This window comes from Mytilus galloprovincialis, chromosome 4 (genome assembly GCF_965363235.1).
Source record: "Mytilus galloprovincialis chromosome 4, xbMytGall1.hap1.1, whole genome shotgun sequence".
Taxonomy (NCBI): domain Eukaryota; kingdom Metazoa; phylum Mollusca; class Bivalvia; order Mytilida; family Mytilidae; genus Mytilus; species Mytilus galloprovincialis.
In genome coordinates, this window is record NC_134841.1 from 20,246,524 (window position 1) to 20,264,895 (window position 18,372).

Consider the following 18,372-nt stretch of genomic DNA (forward strand, 5'->3'; position numbering starts at 1 on the left):
TCGGTGGAATTTCCGTTTTGGAAAAATATTTTACAAGATAAAAAAATTGTCAAACATTGATCTGTGGATATTCCTATAGGCTGATAATTCCTTTGAATAAAAAATCATAGTGAAAAAATGACGTTGTACAGGTAAATGTCTTTCGTAATACATATATGTATGATTTACCGCTTTTGACCACCTGTCGTTAAAAGAATTGAAACACAGAATTTTAAGGTTTCTCGGAAAATTATTCTAATATTTCAGCTTTTGCTACGAGCGGAATATGATCACTGATTTTTTTCTTTTGATCTTAAGATGTTATATACTGATTGACCACTGTAATAACTGATACTACTAATTCCAATACCATTTTGTGAAAATGCATTATAAAACGAGTTTATCTGTCTCCTGATTAAAGACGTCTTACATTTGACTTTCTGTGAGGTTCTACCAAAGGTGAGTACCATACAGACCGTAAAAGTAGGGTAAATTTCCTAATGTCAATAAAACTTTTTTAAATTATAAAAGATAACTTTGCTTTTGCGGGACAATTTGTGTCTGACGTTCCCGTATAATCAACCTATTCGTATAGCAACGGGGATAAAAAAAAACAACTTTATTTACAATGTATATCCGTAGATTAGAACGTAGATTACTTCTAATGTGTAGCTTTAACAAATTAATTTATAAAGCCGTATTAGGGAAATTGGCACTACGTACTGGCACTGTATCATTTTCAAACTATGCGAAGCAACACAATTGGTTTATTTTGAATCTAATTTCCTTTAAATCTATTTTAGAACAGTTCAGAAACCAGTTGATGTAACGAACGATTTACAGAGTACAAAAAATGGAATGTAGTGACGTTAAAGCCGCTGAATTTTCTACAACACTATAATGTTAAACACTTGATCCTGTCTACGAAAATGAATTGGAGATGTATTGGTATTGTTATGACAATTATTCTATCTATATCGACACTTTTCGTTACCTTAATTTGTGAGTAATTGTTGTATTTTGTTTACTTTCATTTGGGTCTTGAATGCAATGCATTGATTTATTTTAACTGCGACTTTGAGAGGAAGAACAGCATTAAGAGTATTTATTATCGAGAAGGTGTAATAATTGTTCTCAATGAATCCCCCTATTCCTACTCTTGTTTTATCTCCCCTACCAGGTTTTTCAGATACTTGGTAAACAAACTTTTATTTAGAAAGGTAACTGAACAAAGTTGTATGAATAATTGACTAGATAAACTGAAAAAAAATCATAAAAGGATTTACTACCAACAAATAGACTAAATGTTTGTGGGATTTCTTTAATTTTCGCCCAAGGATTAATTGGTACATAGCAGTAAGATAGACATGACTACTCTTGTTAATGGCCCGATCATGGATGACGGATGACCTGTGGTCCTCCGCTTCACCCACGTAGCTCATACCTTCGTATTGCCTTGCTTTGCGCTTGGTGATCTCCGAATAATCTTAGTTTAACCCCATAGATTAAAATTCATATCTATCAATTATGCTATTTAAATGCATCAGTTTACTAAGTGACTGGGTTGAATTGCACTTGAAGCACCTAATCAGACTTTGTAATTAAACGAGAAAAATACTGGGGTTCCCAAAATTTGATGAATCAGCTTTCTGTTTCTTGTGTGTCATTCCCTTAGATAATATCTAAGTACAAATGACCACCTTGCATAACAAAAACGACAAATTTATAGCTGTTTAGATAACAAAACTGTCTGAAACAATAAAATGTTTCCAAGAGAGAGTTCAGTAAAAATAAGAATGCACGACAATCTAGCTTCCAGTGTATAATGTCTAACCAAGAATGTGCCGTAATGCTAACAAACAAAGGGAAAAATTTATTGTAAACTGTATTGAGAGTAAAATATCCATCGCAATTAATGTAGAGCTGATAATGGCTTTGATTTATTGATATTTTTTCCAAATTGATTCATACATTTTTACACAAATAATATGTATGTATCAATCATCTAATCTTACAACTACAGGGCGGTTCTAACAGATATTTGGGAATTCAATGTGTCGCCGAATATTAAAAACCAATAAGAATGCAGAGTGTTAGCGCATGACGGTTTCGATGACATTCCGTTTCTTAATTATTAATTCATTCATTCAGTATACTTTTAAAGCCGGAACTGTTAACTGCAACATATATGCATACATTAATCTCTCCAATAGAGATTTAATATTTCGCATATTATACATTAATCTCTCCAATAGGGATTAATTATCCAGTCAACTTAATTATATATTAATCTCTCCAATAGAGTTTAATTATTGTAACAAATACTGCAACACTTATCTCTCCAACAGAGACTCTGATCAGTAATACAGAATCCACTTATTCATTATATTGCCTGATAACAGTCGTAAACAGGTTAACGTGAGAACCTTAAGATAATGTCTATGAAAAACAGACACATCAAGTCTCGTGATGAAATCACCCATTATTGCATACCAGAAACACAAGAACTTGAAAGAATAAATAAACATCTTCTAAACTTAAAAAGAATGTAGTAGATTAAGCTATATCACAATATTCGCAATTTAATATAAAGAAAACAGAAAGATGATTCACTGAGTGTCGTGCCCCAGAATTTTCGTTTATTTTTATCATGTTGCTGTAAGGCTAGGGTACCTGATGAGGATAATGCCTAGGTAATATAAAACCTAAACCGAAACACCAGGTGAAATTACATCATCAAATCAATTATTTCTTACAAATATCTATGCGTATATGATTTTACTATTGAAGTAATAATAAATAGATACTTGCCTACATGGTTTGGTTCAAAACGAAACTAATTGTTATATTGACAGACTATTTCAAATATTCAAATACATGAAAATAAACTATATATGTATTGAATGATACGATAGGTCACTGATTCTCTGAAGATATATACTGTTACAAAAATAGAAGAGTGTGTCCTAGAGATAATATTGAGATGTTTGGATTGCTTAAGGACTCGTTATTCAACATCTCTGAAGATTTATGTTGTTACAAGAAAAGGAGAATTGTGTCTTAGGAGTTGTATTGAGATATTTGGATTGGTTAAGGACTCGTTTTTATTTAAACCGAATAAATCTCAGCATATTTTGTTAAGTAAACACGATACCATGTTTCAAGGTCATACCAGACTATTGTTTTCTTGCTGTCTAACTGTCCCTCATAATGTCCCAATCAATCAATCTCAACGATTTTAATTACAAATATAGGGTTAACTTTGATTTAGGACATGCAATTCACGATTTATTTTTCAAGTGATTTAATTTAGGAAAGAAGTTCTGCAAACTGTTTAAAGGCGTTCATATACATAATGTTGAAACATTGATTTGCATTGAAAGCTTGACTTCTTTTTAAATTGTATTTTTGAGTTTACTTTACTTTAAAAACTTGAATATTCTGCGACTTTCAAGCAATGGTTACAGTTTGACTGAGCGTAGATTTGCATGGCGGGTGATGCATTGATAGCAAAACATATTAATTGTGTCGACGTACCTGGTCTCGCATCTTAAAGAGTTCATATGATTACCTGTTCTAACTCAACGTATAAAATCTGATTGTTGGTGAATTCATTTGACTAATTTATTGACGTATACAAATCAAAATTTTCAGATCCCATCATCGTATTGTAGCACAAACAACATCAAGAAAAAATAGATGCATATGCATGTTCTAACATAAATATTCATTCTATATATTTCAGGTTTCAAATATGTTTATGGTAAGTACAAACACGTTGGGAATATGCTAGACTTGTTTTGAGCTTGCTTTTGCTGTGTATGTTTCTTTTTTCTTTTTTTTTAAGCTTTTTTTTATTGGTACTTTTCTTCAATTTCCTTATTTTATGCAGTAAAACCTGTTTGAAGAAACCATATAGAGGAGAAATAAAACGTGTTCTCATAAGACAGATGGTCTTTTTGTACAGGTTAAATCTATATAAAATGCATTATAGAGGGACATATATACACTTGGAAAAAAGTATTGCAACACCTTGAATTTTTAAAACTTGAAAAAATCAGCCTCTTTTTTTGGATGGAATATGATAAAATATTTGTAAAATAATATTGAACCATATAGTTTATGGTATCTATTTACCGGATTTGTAATCACATAAGCAACACGACGGGTGCCAATGTGGAGCAGGATCTGCTTACCCTTCCGGAGCACCTGAGATCACCCCTAGTTTTTGGTGGGGTTCGTGTTGTTTATTCTTTAGTTTTCTATGTTGTGTCGTGTGTACTATTGTTTTTCTGTTTGTCTTTTTCATTTTTAGCCATGGAGTTGTCAGTTTGTTTTAGATTTATGAGTTTGACTGTCCCTTTGGTATCTTTCGTCCCTCTTTTATGATAACATTGGCATTTAAACGAACAAAAAAATGAATGAAAAAAAAATGTTTTATCTAACCACAATTTTAATAACAAAATGAACTTTTTTTGTACAAAAAAATGCATTTTACAACTTTTACTGTAGTCGAGCTTTACAATGTCAGACATTTCAAACTTAATCTTAAGATTGTTCACATCATGGTTGATCGTTATACGCCAAAGAATTAGTACTTTGTGAGTAGCCTCCATTCAAACGGATAAGGGCCTCTTAACGCGTTCTAATTCCTGCCATTAATCCACTAATTTGTTTCTAAGGTAGCAGCAACCATATCTGATGAAGATCATTGTTTATTTCATGACGTGTTTGAACTGGGGTGTCCTTTCGCGTACTTTACGCCCAATAGTGTCCCATATATGCTCAATATGCTTCAAATCCGGGCTATGATCGGGCCAAGGAAGATGAACCGAATTCCATTGGAACAATGGATCTTCCTCCACAATGCTAATTTCCAATTTTGGCGAGCTCTGCACTTCATTTGATATGGACAACTGTGTGTCTCTTCGTAAGCAAAGGTCCCCGAAATGGTCTTATCACACGATAACCAGTACCGATGAGTCGATCTCGAACAGTTCTTGTTTAAAGGCTCCTGTATGGCCACCACTCTCTTTTTTTAATTGTATTGTATGCAATGGGTTCATTCTGACCAACCTTCATTATGCTCGATTTTCCCTAGCAGATGGTATAGGGGGTCTTCTTGATCTCGGAAGGTCTTAAACATCGTTTGTTGCCTGATTTTTATTCTCAAAACGACTTTCAGAGGAATAGTGGTGACCAACAATGCGTGCAGTTGTCACAGCGACATACCTACTTTTCTTATGCAGATAATCTTTCATGTTGCTACAGTTAAGAGTTGTGGATGACCAATTACATGGTGTCAATCCCTTAACTTTATAAGCTTGGTTATCTAAAGTGTTGAAAACAATGAGGATAAAAACATCTGTTTTGTTGTTTACGGGTCCAGTAGCTGCATATGCAGATCAAAACTTTTAGAGTCAATATTTATTGATTAAACATGGGTGATATGTATATAATGTTTAACTAGTTCTATTTCAACAAATTATATCACAAAAAAATAAAGAGTGTTTTTTCTAATTTCAATTTCAATTTGGTGTTGCAATACTTTTTTCCATGTGTATAGTTAAAGGTCTTATAATCCAGTTCTTTTATTAAAAAAGTAGTTAAACATTAAGAAAGATTGCCTTGCATACAGAATGAAGTGGATGATCATTTTCCATCATTAGTTTCATGATATAAGACTGCTGACATGGAAGCTATCATACCAATTGGTAAAGGTACCATTGCTGGTGGACTGATAGTTACTGAGGGTATTTCCATCCGAATAGCCAGTACTTTGATACTTTTGTACTGGCATGAAAATATGTATTTTGAAGTCATCCCTTTGAAATGTGTTGGTTGATCATAACGGAATATCTATGTCACAAACTACCATGCTTATGTTGAATTTGTCTTAACCACAATTCTGCTCTCTGTTACATGATTAAGCCATAATAAAATCAACCGTACTAATTCTGTTGCACCAGATGCGCATTTCGACAAAACATGTTTCTTCAGTGATGCTCGTGGCCAAAATATTTTGAAATCCAAAGCTTATATAAAAGATGAAGAGCTATAATCCAAAAGGTCCAAGATATATAGTCAAATTCGTGAAAGGAATCAGAGCTTTGCACGAGGGAGATACTTTCTTTAATTTATAATAATTTCTAATATTTTGTAACAGCAAATTTTAATAACACAAAAAAATCCGTATTTTCATGCCAGTACCGAAGTACTGGCTACTGGGCTGGTGATACCCTCGGGGACTAATAGTCCACAAGCAGAGGCATCGACGCAGTGGTAGTAATAAAATCAACGGTACTAATTTTGTTGCACCAGATGCGCATTTCGACAAAACATGTCTCTTCAGTGATGCTCGTGGCCAAAATATTTGAAATCCAAAGCTTATATAAAAGATAAAGAGCTATAATCCAAAAGGTCCAAGAAATATAGTCAAATTCGTGAAAGGAATCAGAGCTTTGCATGAAGGAGATACATTCCTTAATTTATAATGATTTTTAATATTTTGTAACAGCAAATTTTAATAACACAAAAAATCCGTATTTTCATGCCAGTACCGAAGTACTGGCTACTGCCTTGCACAACTTTTTGGAATTTTGCGTCCTCAACGCTCTTCAACTTTGTACTTGTTTGGCTTTAAAACTATTTTTATCAGAGCTTCACTGGTGAGTCTTTTGAAGCCGACACTCGAGTCTGGCGTATTAAATTATAATTCTGGTACCTTTGGTAACTATTGTAAGACTTATTACCGGATTTATATTTAAAATACCATTGAGACGGATGCCACATATTGAGCAGGAAACTGTTACCCTTTCTGGAGCAATTGCGTATACCCAAGGTTTGTTGGTGAGGTTTGTGTTAAATCTCTTGTTTTCTATGTAGTTACTTGAATGTGCTCCAAGGAGTTATTGTTTAAGATTGACATGAAATAAAATTGATACGTTTTTGTATGTCCCATGTTGATCATTTTTTTCGTGTTTTCGAAATATTAAGGTTTTTTACACAAAGCCATAATTAGCCTAAGCTTTATTTGTCAGAACTTTTCGATGGTCGTTTGGTGTCCAATACTCTACAATTGTTGTTAATTGCCTTCAAATTATTTCTTGACGTCAGCGCTACTGATACTAGTATATACTAAGATAGACGAAATACATGTCTATCGAATCACATTATAAGCCTGATTTTGCTTTACAAGTTTTGAAACAACTAGCCCGTTGCTTATGCTGCTGGATTTTTCGTATTCATCAACAAGAATCATTTTACGTTCATTATCAGTAAATCTAATGTTCTTAAACTATACACTATTTAAAACACTTAAGTTATCTACGTCATGCATGGAAAGCTGTGATTAGCACTATCTTTTTGATTTCTATGATTGTATCGTCCTCTGACTTCGTATTTGATTTTGCGTTCAAACCATTTTGATCATTCATAAGAATCTTCATTTGATAAGTTTCTTGATAAACATGATAAAGTATTTGCTTTTATTGGAATAGTTTTTCTGCCAAACTAAAGTGAATCAATTCCTGAATATTTGAATCTGCTGATCTTTACAACCTAGATATAAAAAAAAAGATGTGGTATGATTGCCAATGAGACAACTCTCCACATGAGACCAAAATGACACAGAAATTAACAAATATAGGTCATCGTACGCCGTTCAACAATTAGCATAGTCCATACAGCAAAGTCAGCTATAAAAGGCCCCGAAATGACAATGTAAAACAACTCAAACGAGTAAACTAACGGTCTATTCTATGTACATAAAATGAACGAAACACAAATATGTAACAGATACACAAACAACAACCACTGAATTACAGGCTCCTGAATTTGGACAGGTAGATACATACAGAATGCAGGTTTAGCGCAATATGTTAAAGGAATACAATCAACGTTCTTGTCAAAAATTACTTTCCTATCATAAATTATTAAACATAGTTCAAAAGCTTATATTTATATATGGAGATCAAAGATGTCACCCCACTGTCTTCATTTAAGCTTATGCCCTAGTTCTGATTGATATAACATATGTTTTAGAAAATAATTGTTTTCTATAACATATGTTTTTAGAATACCAAAAGAAAGACGATCAATTAGCAGAAGATATGTTAAGAATATCTCGTCAGTTAGAAAGTTTATCAACAGAAATGAGAACTTATTTTCCACAAACAGATGGACAAGAAAAAACTGAAAAGTGCAACAATGATTATCTTTACTATATTCTTCAATACGAAAATAGGAGACTTAAAACTGAACTTCAACATGCAACTGTCGAAAAAGGTAATATATAGTTATGTTGACTTATCATCGTGTATAAAGAAATAAATTTTGTGAACCAAGTAAAGAAATATTAACCTCATATAAAAATAGTTCAGCGTTGATTGTCGAAATTTTCCAATATGGTAATGATATATTTATATATTAATACGATAAGAAGTAAACGTTGGTGCTCCTACAAGTGATGACTGATGGACGAACCATTAAAATTTATGTGTATTCTGCTCTTCGTTAAACGTCTTTCCTGTTCTGATGACAGTTAATATTATACATTTTCTGTAAAATGATGAAAATAAAGAAAGAATTCAATATAAGCATTCGACAACGACAGATATTTGTGTTAATATTGTAGAAAAAAGACACCGTTGACATCATATTATCCCCTGTAAATATCTTTATGCTAAGCTTGCTATAGAACAAGGTTTAACCCAACGTTTGCATTGGAAAATGTTTGTTTGAAGTTTAAGGATATGACGGTTGTTTCCTTTTTTTTCGTTCTGTTAGTTAATACAAGTAATGTTTGATTATGTCATTTTTAATGAACTATAGTTTGGAGTATTTTGTAATACCTTTTAATTATTTAGTTATGTAAACTAATTAAACCCATGAGCATTGAACATTTTTAAGAAGCTACCAGGAGCATCTTATCTTGTGTTTTGTGTTTGTTCTATTTGTCTCTCAAAGAAAAAACGAATTAATATGTGTTTTACTGACGTTTTCAAAACTGGAATTGTAGCATACTTTTTATATATATAAAGCATCTCTGTTTGAATCAACATATATGCTTAAAATAACAATTCAACTTCCAGATGAGTCATAAACTTGAAACAAAAACACATCACTATTAAACCAGTTTTTTATCCTAACATCTATTTAACAATACATCATTAAGTCATGTAAGTCTTAGGGTTTAATTACACACTATCCACTGCTGTAAGTAAAGTGCTGCTTAGACCGATTGCTTCCAACCAATTAATATTAGTTATATTTTTAGTTCATCAGAAGCTGCATTTTCCTGCACGAATTAAAATCATACTTTATTGTCTGAAAATATACTTAATACTTACTAGTATTTCTCTTATTAAATGGCAATTTAACCCTTTCAGAACGCATTGTATAAAAAAATATCAACGTGTGGTTGCCGGTGATCGCAGAATATGATTGATGAGTGTGAGGGTCATAACCTTTATAAGCTCTCTTATTGAATAAATAAATGTGAACAGGTGTCAATGAAATTGACAACTTTGTAGAATGTTGAAGGCACTCAAATGGGATTTTCGTTTAGCAAAAAAAAACATTTTTTTAATCATTAAAGAAACAGATTCTTACAAGGTCAATCGTGAATTGTCGGATTTATCTAATCTCGATAGGTAAATTATGAATTATAAAGTCCTCGACGAGGCTTGACTTTAAAATTAAAATCTTAACTATCTCCATGGTAAAAATCCAATAATCCATTGCTATCAACGTAAGAAGCTATATCAGTTTAGCAAACTTGTGTTTAGAAATCTTTAAACAAAGAACGATACATTTACATGAAGTATGTCATTTTATGACGTTTTATTGTGGTCTGCATTTTTCCAGATACAATTGCATATACAAAAGCCAATATTAAAAGAAACAAGAAAGAAGACAACAACGAACACCTGAGATTTATTTGTCTCTCTGCTCTCAGTTCAAACACCCATATGTATGAATGGGTTTTCGGAAATAGAAGTCTAACTTTTGGTAGTTCAGATCAGTTTGATATCATTATAACTTTTCAACTATTATATCCAGAAATTACTGATGATGGTAAAATACTATTTGAGTTTGGTTTGACGACGGCAACGATTCTTTTACTTTCTGATTGTCCAAATATTGTTATCAGAGGTCAAAGATGTGACGAGGATCTAGGAATATGTCTATATGTACTAGAAAATGAATTTATAAAACTGGAAAATGGTATTTTTGAACTAAGTTCAGAATATGTACGAGGACAGCTGACATTGAAACTTCATAAATCTCATTTTGTCGTGATGTCTACCCATAAAATTATCCATATATCAAAGATACTCAATATTTCTAAAGATGTGAAACTGTGGCCAGTATTTACATTCTACAACGTACATCTTATTCATATATCACACACAATTGTGTCCGAAGATGACATAAGCTTCAATAGAACAACAGTTGATCCGCATTATTCTATTTCTGAGGACAATTACACTATTTCAAACTGTAAATTCCAACCCAACAAGATGTGTCTTTCGTATTCTGATGTTGGCCGAATTTGCATTCAAATTGCATTTTACCTTTTTACTGTAGCTTTTATCTGTTTTTTTATTTTAAATACTTATGTATTCATTAAGTCATTGTAATATCACTGGGGTAAAGCTGATGACCGTAACAGCATTCACGGTCATCCCAAGATGTCGGATGAAAAATTAGGTCAGTATCTGTATTGTCTGTTATAGTGTTTCTATATCATTTTCTTTGCAAATCATACATTGATACGATGTAAATTTATAAAGATTCACACGGAAATCACAAATTACTACCGAGAAATGTGCATGAAACAGGAAATTCGATTTGAAAAAATTGCTCAGATGACCGTAAATCACAATCTAGATGACCGTAACCAAATCAGCGATTCATAACAAGGATGACCGTAATTGGTTGAAAGATGACCGTAATTGGTTGAAAGATGACCGTAATTTGTAAAGGATGACCATAATTTATAAATGATGACCGTAACTTTTAAAGGATGACAGTCAATTCTAAGGAATATCCGTATTTATAACTATTTTTTTATATCAAATAATTAATCATGTTGGTATATTTATATGAGAGAATTATCCTATGGGTAGAAGAAAATAAGACGTGCTTCAAATACATAGTTCACCATATGTATCTTTTTTACGGTAGAGGGTATATCTATACTATTAAACGAGAAGACCTCATTTTGGGTGTCGCTTCTCTTCTTTCCACAATAAATTGATCAACACGCCTCTGTTTCCTATATGTACAGTGCATAGTCGCATTTGTCATCCATTTATATGATTATTCAGATTGAGTTATTTTGGGAGAAAAACGAGAAAAAAGGCATCCGGATATTATCCCGTCTTTGGACGAAATTTTAAGTCAGATTAGACTTCCGGTTTGCGTTTTTCTGTATACTTTGAACATACATATACTACGAATAAAGTGTATTTTAATTATATCTGCTATCATTTTCAAGTTTACTATCCACGGCGGTCACAGAGTTTATTAAATGGAGAGGGTCTGTATACTATATCAATTGACCACCATGGATCGATTAGTAAACTTGGAATTGAAAGTAAATACACTTTATTTATTTAGCAATGAATGTTCATAATATACAGATAAGCGCTAAAATTATTCATGTGAACTTTTGATACCTTTTCTGAAATTCTCCAGTCATTAAATCTTTTACAAAATTCATTTATTACAACAACAAAAAAAGATGTGGTATGATTGCCATGTTGAGAGAACTCTCCACAAGAGACCAAAATGACACAGAAATTATTAACTATAGGTCACCGAACGGCCTTTAACAACGAGCAAAGCCCATACCGAAAACTCAGCTTTTAAAGGCCCCGAAATGACGATGTAAAACAATTCAAACGAGAAAACTAGCGGCCATATTTATGTACAAAAAATGAACGAAAAACAAATATGTAACACATAAAGAGAGACATATAATACTTTTATATGTCTCTGACATAAACAAACGACAACCACAGAATTACAGATTCCTTACTTAAATGTTCATAACATACTAAATGTATGTTCGTATTGAAATTGATAGAAAACCAAAAATTGGGAATTTTGGAAATGAAGAAGGGGGGATGGGATAAAAAAACATTTTCCTGTCCCCAACAACCTTTGACTTATGATACATTTGCTGAAATTCTCCAGTCATTCAATATTTTACAAAATTCTTCCAATAATATTTTACATACTTTAAACTACGGTCTGAATGCCCGCGATTTCGCGGGTGTGTTCTAGTTTTTTTTAAAAGAACATACAACAAGACATGCACATGAACAAGAGGGGAAAACATGCAACAAAAGCGCGATTAAATGACACCTTACAAGTTTTATATTTAAAAAAATGCGGTGCACAGCCTCCAACTACAAATCAAAAAATTTGTTTTTATTTCTGGGATTCTTTTCACGGAAATGTAATAAATACACATTTTTGAAAATGCCAAAGCTTGTACACCCATTGATATTATATCGTCTTTGATTGGTCTCCTATTTTGTCTTGCAAGTAAAATAACAAAAAATGTTTTTAAAATACTACGACCAAACTTGTGACGCTAAGCTCGGACAGCATAAAAGATCCTTAAAATAGTCTTGTACGAATAGCGTATCACAAGGGGGAACCTTGTCAATTTGTATATACAGAAATGTTATTTATTTATCAATACAAATTAACATTTTAAGCTGCTTCTCTGGAGCCATACACAGGGCTCGATTACTGGATATTCGTATGTTTAATTAATTATAGTTTATGCTCCATTTACGGGAACTATTTTTTCTGGTCTGTGTGTTCGTTCGTCTGTCCGGCTTCAAGTTAAAGTTTTCGGTCGAGGAAGTTTTTGATAACGTTGAAGTCCAATCAACTTGAAACTTAGTACACATGTTCCCTATGATATGATCTTTCTAATTCTAATGCCAAATTACAGTGTGTACTCCTTTTCACGGTTCATTGAACATAGAAAATGATAGTGTAGATTGGGCAATATCCATAATGCGCCTCCAACTGAGGAACGTACACATTTATTCTTAGGTCCTTTACTTTCAAGATCAACACAAATGGTTAAACTCAGTCACTTGTTAAAAACTGAAACATGTCGAATATCACTACACAGAGATTTTTTTTTACACAAAAGTTACAAGTGACTAAGTTTGACCATTTGTGTTGATCTTGAAAGCAAAGGACCTTAGAATAAATGTGTAAAAACTATAAAGTAATTTTGTGTATTCAAAGTATTAAATTTGCAAAGAAATTATTGTGCGAAAAAAGGGACTTTTCACCATGAAGAGCCGCATTACGAAAGGATTTTCCGGGTATGCTAATTTACGGGAAAATGAATCACACTTCGTACTCCGAAAATTTAACCACATATGTGAAAATGTCTCAGCTTCGAAACAAGCCATCATTCATATACAAGTTTACGATAGGGACTGAGCTACAGAAGAAAACGTTACCATTATCGCCTATGGAGAAACAATTGCGCATATTGCCCCAGATGAGGCATCCGTGTACTAGGGACACATTCGTGTTTCTTCAACTTTTCGTCGTATCGCTGTCAATTTGTACTAAAGTTTTAACGTCCATATCAATAAATATTTCATTGTTTACGATAAATATGCAATTTACTATCATTGTCATGAACTTAAAATACGGCAAATAGTTATAAAGAAATTGATGAAACATATGTATTTCCTCTAACTGAGACAAACTCAACAAAAAGCTATGAATATAAATGCGGATATTTCTTAGAATTGACAGTCATCCTTTACAAGTTACGGTCATCTTTTTACTAATCACGGTCATCCTTGTTATATGTTACGGTCAACTTGAAAATATTTTGATGACGATTTTCGGTCATCTTAGCGATTTTTTTTTAATCAAATTTCCTGTCTCATGCACATTTCTCGTTAGTAATTTGTGATTTCCGTGTGAATCGTTTTTAAATTTACATCGTATCAATGTATGATTTGTAAAGAACGTGATGTAAAAACACTTTAACATACAATACAAATACTGACCTATTTTCCGTCCGCCATCTTCGGATGATCGTGAATGCAGTTACGGTCATCAGCTTTACCCCAGTGAATATGATCTTTATCAATACTTGTTTTACTACCTTTAAATTATTAAGGCAAGTATTAAATGTTAAGAAGAAGCTGTCCTGTACCAAGTCAGGAAGATGGTCATTGTTATATATTGTTCGTTTCTCTTTGTGTTGCATTTTAACGTTGAGTCGTTTGTGTTTTCTCTTATTTTTGAGATATTGAGATAAGACGTGGCACGGTACTTGTCTATCCCAAATTCATGTATTTGGTTTTCATGTTACATTTGTTATTCTCGTGGTGTTTTGTCTGATGATTGGTCTGTTTCTGTGTGTGTTGCGTTTCGATGTTGTGTCGTTGTTCTCCTCTTATATTTAATGCGTTTCGCTCGGTTTTGGTTTGTTACCCCGATTTTGTTTTTTGTCCATGGATTTATGAGTTTTGAACAGCGGTATACTACTGTTGCCTTTATTTAAATGTTAAGAAGAAGCCGCTGAGCCAGCCAACGTACTTTTCTTGTTTTATTGTTACAGACAATAATATCATTCCACTAATCTTACCTTGTTTTATTGAAGAAAATTGATTGAGGAGATTTAATCATTGTTACTTCTTTTGGCTCAATCACAAACTAGATATATTTCTAGTTAAGTAGACATTTGGTTTTTTTTTTAAGAAATGTGTCTCTACGAACCATTTCTTTCAATGATAAAATTGTCGTTGTTTACTTTATCATTCAATAAGATAAGATACCACACTGGTACATCATTTCTCTCAAACATTGCACAATATAGACCGGGTACCTTTGGTAACTAATTACAGCACTGGTTCGATGACACTGCTGGTGGACGTTTCAGTCCATTAGTCAGCAGTTCTGTGTATACCTGAATATTAGTTATATGGTAATTTTTATAAATTAACTGTTTGCAAAAGAGGGATGAAAGATACCAGAGGAACAATCAAACTCATAAATCGAAAATAAACTGACAACGCCATGGCTAAGAACGAAAAGGACAAACAGACAAACAATAGTACACATGACACAACATAGATACTAAAGAATAAACAACACGAACCCCATCAAAACCTAGGGGTGATCTCAGGTGCTCCGGAAAGGTAAGCAGATACTGCTCCACATGTGGCACCCATTGTGTTGTTTATGAGATAACAAATCCGGTAAATAGTCTAATTCGGTAGGGCACATTCATGAAACTGTATCTGTTGTATCCTGTATGCAATGTATGAACTTATCGAAATACTAAGGATTTTCTTACCCCAAGCAAATATTTATATTAGACGTATTTGGCAGGTTTTGGGGAGTTTTGGGTCCTCAATGCTCTTAAACTTTATACTTGTGTGACTTTTTAACTATTTTGATCTGGGCGTTACTGATGTAGACGAAACGCGGTTCTGACGTTTCAAATAATGTTGGTCTCAATGCTCTTCAACTTGGTACTTTATTTGGCCTTTTTAACTTTTTTGGATTCGAGCGTCACTGATGAGTCTTTTGTAGACGAAACGTGCGTCTGGCGTATATACAAAATTTAGTCCTGGTATCTATAATGAGTTTATTCGATACTCTCCGAAATCCCTCAAAAATAAAGATGTTTATCAAAATTTAACCTTTCGGTCTTAAAAGTCAGTATTTACCACAATTTTGACATCAGGGAACATTTTAAAATGCATATAAAACTTTACTTACTTTTTCAATACTTGTTGGAATCCATATATAACCAGATGCTCCGCAGGGCGTAGCTTTATACGACCGCAGAGGTTGAACCCTGAACGGTTAGGGCAAGTATGGACACAACATTCAAGCTGGATTCAGCTCTAAATTTGGATTGTGATTAAATAGTTGACACAGCATAGGTTTCTGACACAGAATGAATGTGTTCTAATGAACTTAAAATTTTTGTTTCTCTTAGAGCAATTCACTATGCTGTTGAATATTAATCCTCTCAAAAAAATGTTTGAAGAAATTTTCTTTTTTATTTATGAAATTTCAAATGAGAAAAATTGAACCCAATTTTTTTAATCACATCCCCCTTTCCCTTATTCCAAAACTAATCTCAATTAAAATTTCTAATGGAGTTTGCAACAATAACTACTCATTTAAATACATCATAAAATATTAAGATGTAAAAAAACTGCTTGTTATCACTGAATGGTAAAGATTATTTTAATTTATCAGTTGGTAGTAAAAAGTGAATATACATTGTATATTGTATATAACAAAGATTTAAGTTGATTCTGGACAAAGAAAGATAACTCCAATTAAAAAAAAATCTTGCTATTGCACAATATTTTGCAATTAGATATTTCTTGCTTACTATTCTGGACAAAGAAAGATAACTCTAATTAAAAAAAAATTTGATATTTCACAATATTGTGCAATTAGATATTTCTTGCCATTGCGCAATACTGTGCAATTGAAAAGACTTGCTATTGCACAATACTTAATATAATAATTTTAGATCCTGATTTGGACCAACTTGAAAACTGGGCCCATAATAAAAAATCTAAGTACATTTTTGGATTCAGCATATCAAAGAACTTCAAGATTTCAATTTTTGTTAAAATCAGACTAAGTTTAATTTTGGACCCTTTGGACTTTAGTGTAGACCAATTTGAAAACAGGACCAAAAATGAAGAATCTACATACACAGTTAGATTTGGTATATCAAAGAACCCCATTTATTCAATTTTTGATGAAATCAAACAAATTTTAATTTTGGACCCCGATTTGGACCAACTTGAAAACTGGGCCAATAATCAAGAATCTAAGTACATTTTTAGATTCAGCATATCAAAGAACCTAACTGATTCATTTTTTGTCAAAATCAAACTAAGTTTAATTTTGGACCCTTTGGACCTTAATGTAGACCAATTTGAAAACGGGACCAAAAGTTAAGAATCTACATACACAGTCATGACAGTTAGATTCAGCATATCAAAGAACCCCAATTATTCAATTTTGGTGAAATCAAACAAAAGTTTAATTTTGGACCCTTTGGGCCCCTTATTATGTTGGGACCAAAACTCCCAAAATCAAACCCAACCTTTCTTTTATGGTCATAAACCTTGTGTTTAAATTTCATAGATTTCTATTTACTTATACTAACGTTATGGTGCGAAAACCAAGAAAAATGCTTATTTGGGTCCCTTTTTGGCCCCTAATTCCTAAACTGTTGGGACCTAAACTCCCAAAATCAATACCAACCTTCCTTTTGTAGTCATTAACATTGTGTTTAAATTTCATTGATTTCTATTTACTTAAACTAATGTTATTGTGCGAAAACCAAGAATAATGCTTATTTGGGCCCTTTTTTGGCCCCTAATTCCTAAACTGTTGAGACAAAAACTCCCAAAATCAATCCCAACCGTTCTTTTGTGGTCATAAACCTTGTGTCAAAATTTCATAGATTTCTATTAACTTAAACTAAAGTTATAGTGCGAAAACCAAGAAAATGCTTATTTGGGCCCTTTTTGGACCCTAATTCCTAAAATATTGGGACCAAAACTCCCAAAATCAATACCAACCTTCCTTTTGTGGTCATAAACCTTGTGTTAAAATTTCATAGATTTCCATTCACTTTTACTAAAGTTAGAGTGCGAAAACTAAAAGTATTCGGACGCCGGACGACGACGACGACGACGACGACGACGACGCCGACGCCAACGTGATAGCAATATACGACGAAAATTTTTTCAAAATTTGCGGTCGTATAAAAAGGTTCTTCTATAAACTTGTATTTTGTGCCAATAACATACCCGATATGTAAAATGAATAATCAATTTTGAACTTCAATCCTACCACAAAAAAAAGATTCTTATGCAATTTGTACGTAACAATTTTTTTCATTGGCTAAAAGTTGCCGTCAAATCGACAGTTGACCAGGCGTAACTAAGGAGGAATCCGCCATTTTGAATTGATTGAATCAACAAATGTTCGATTACTACTATTTAATCGAAAATAAAACACCTTCCACGAATTTGCTGTTTTAATATAATTTTATCCGAATTTGAATCGTGCAGGTAACGTTATAATCTTCAGTTTGTACGTTTTCATTTGTATGACGTCACGTTTGGCCATGACGTCTTTGCGCCAAAATTATTCATGAAGTTTCGGGGATTTATTTTTAATTGTCAAATTTATACATTTTTTAAAAGTTTTATCGTATTATTTCTTTTTTTAATGCATTAGAATCGGAATAACAGTACTGTATTTGAAGAGTTGCCACCGTCAATTTTGATTTGACGGTCGCAAATCTCCGTTTTACTGTCTCCACTATGCGTCGCCAGTAAA

General features: G+C 32.7%; 1 long non-coding RNA gene across 1 annotated transcript; it reads left to right on the forward strand.

The window, feature by feature from the left end:
- Positions 1 to 724: 724 nt before the first annotated feature.
- Positions 725 to 12,115, forward strand: LOC143071579 (uncharacterized). The gene is made up of 4 exons (XR_012976920.1): positions 725 to 981; positions 3,725 to 3,742; positions 8,056 to 8,265; positions 9,847 to 12,115. It is a non-coding gene; the product is annotated as an uncharacterized LOC143071579 (long non-coding RNA).
- The last annotated feature ends 6,257 nt before the right edge of the window (positions 12,116 to 18,372 follow it).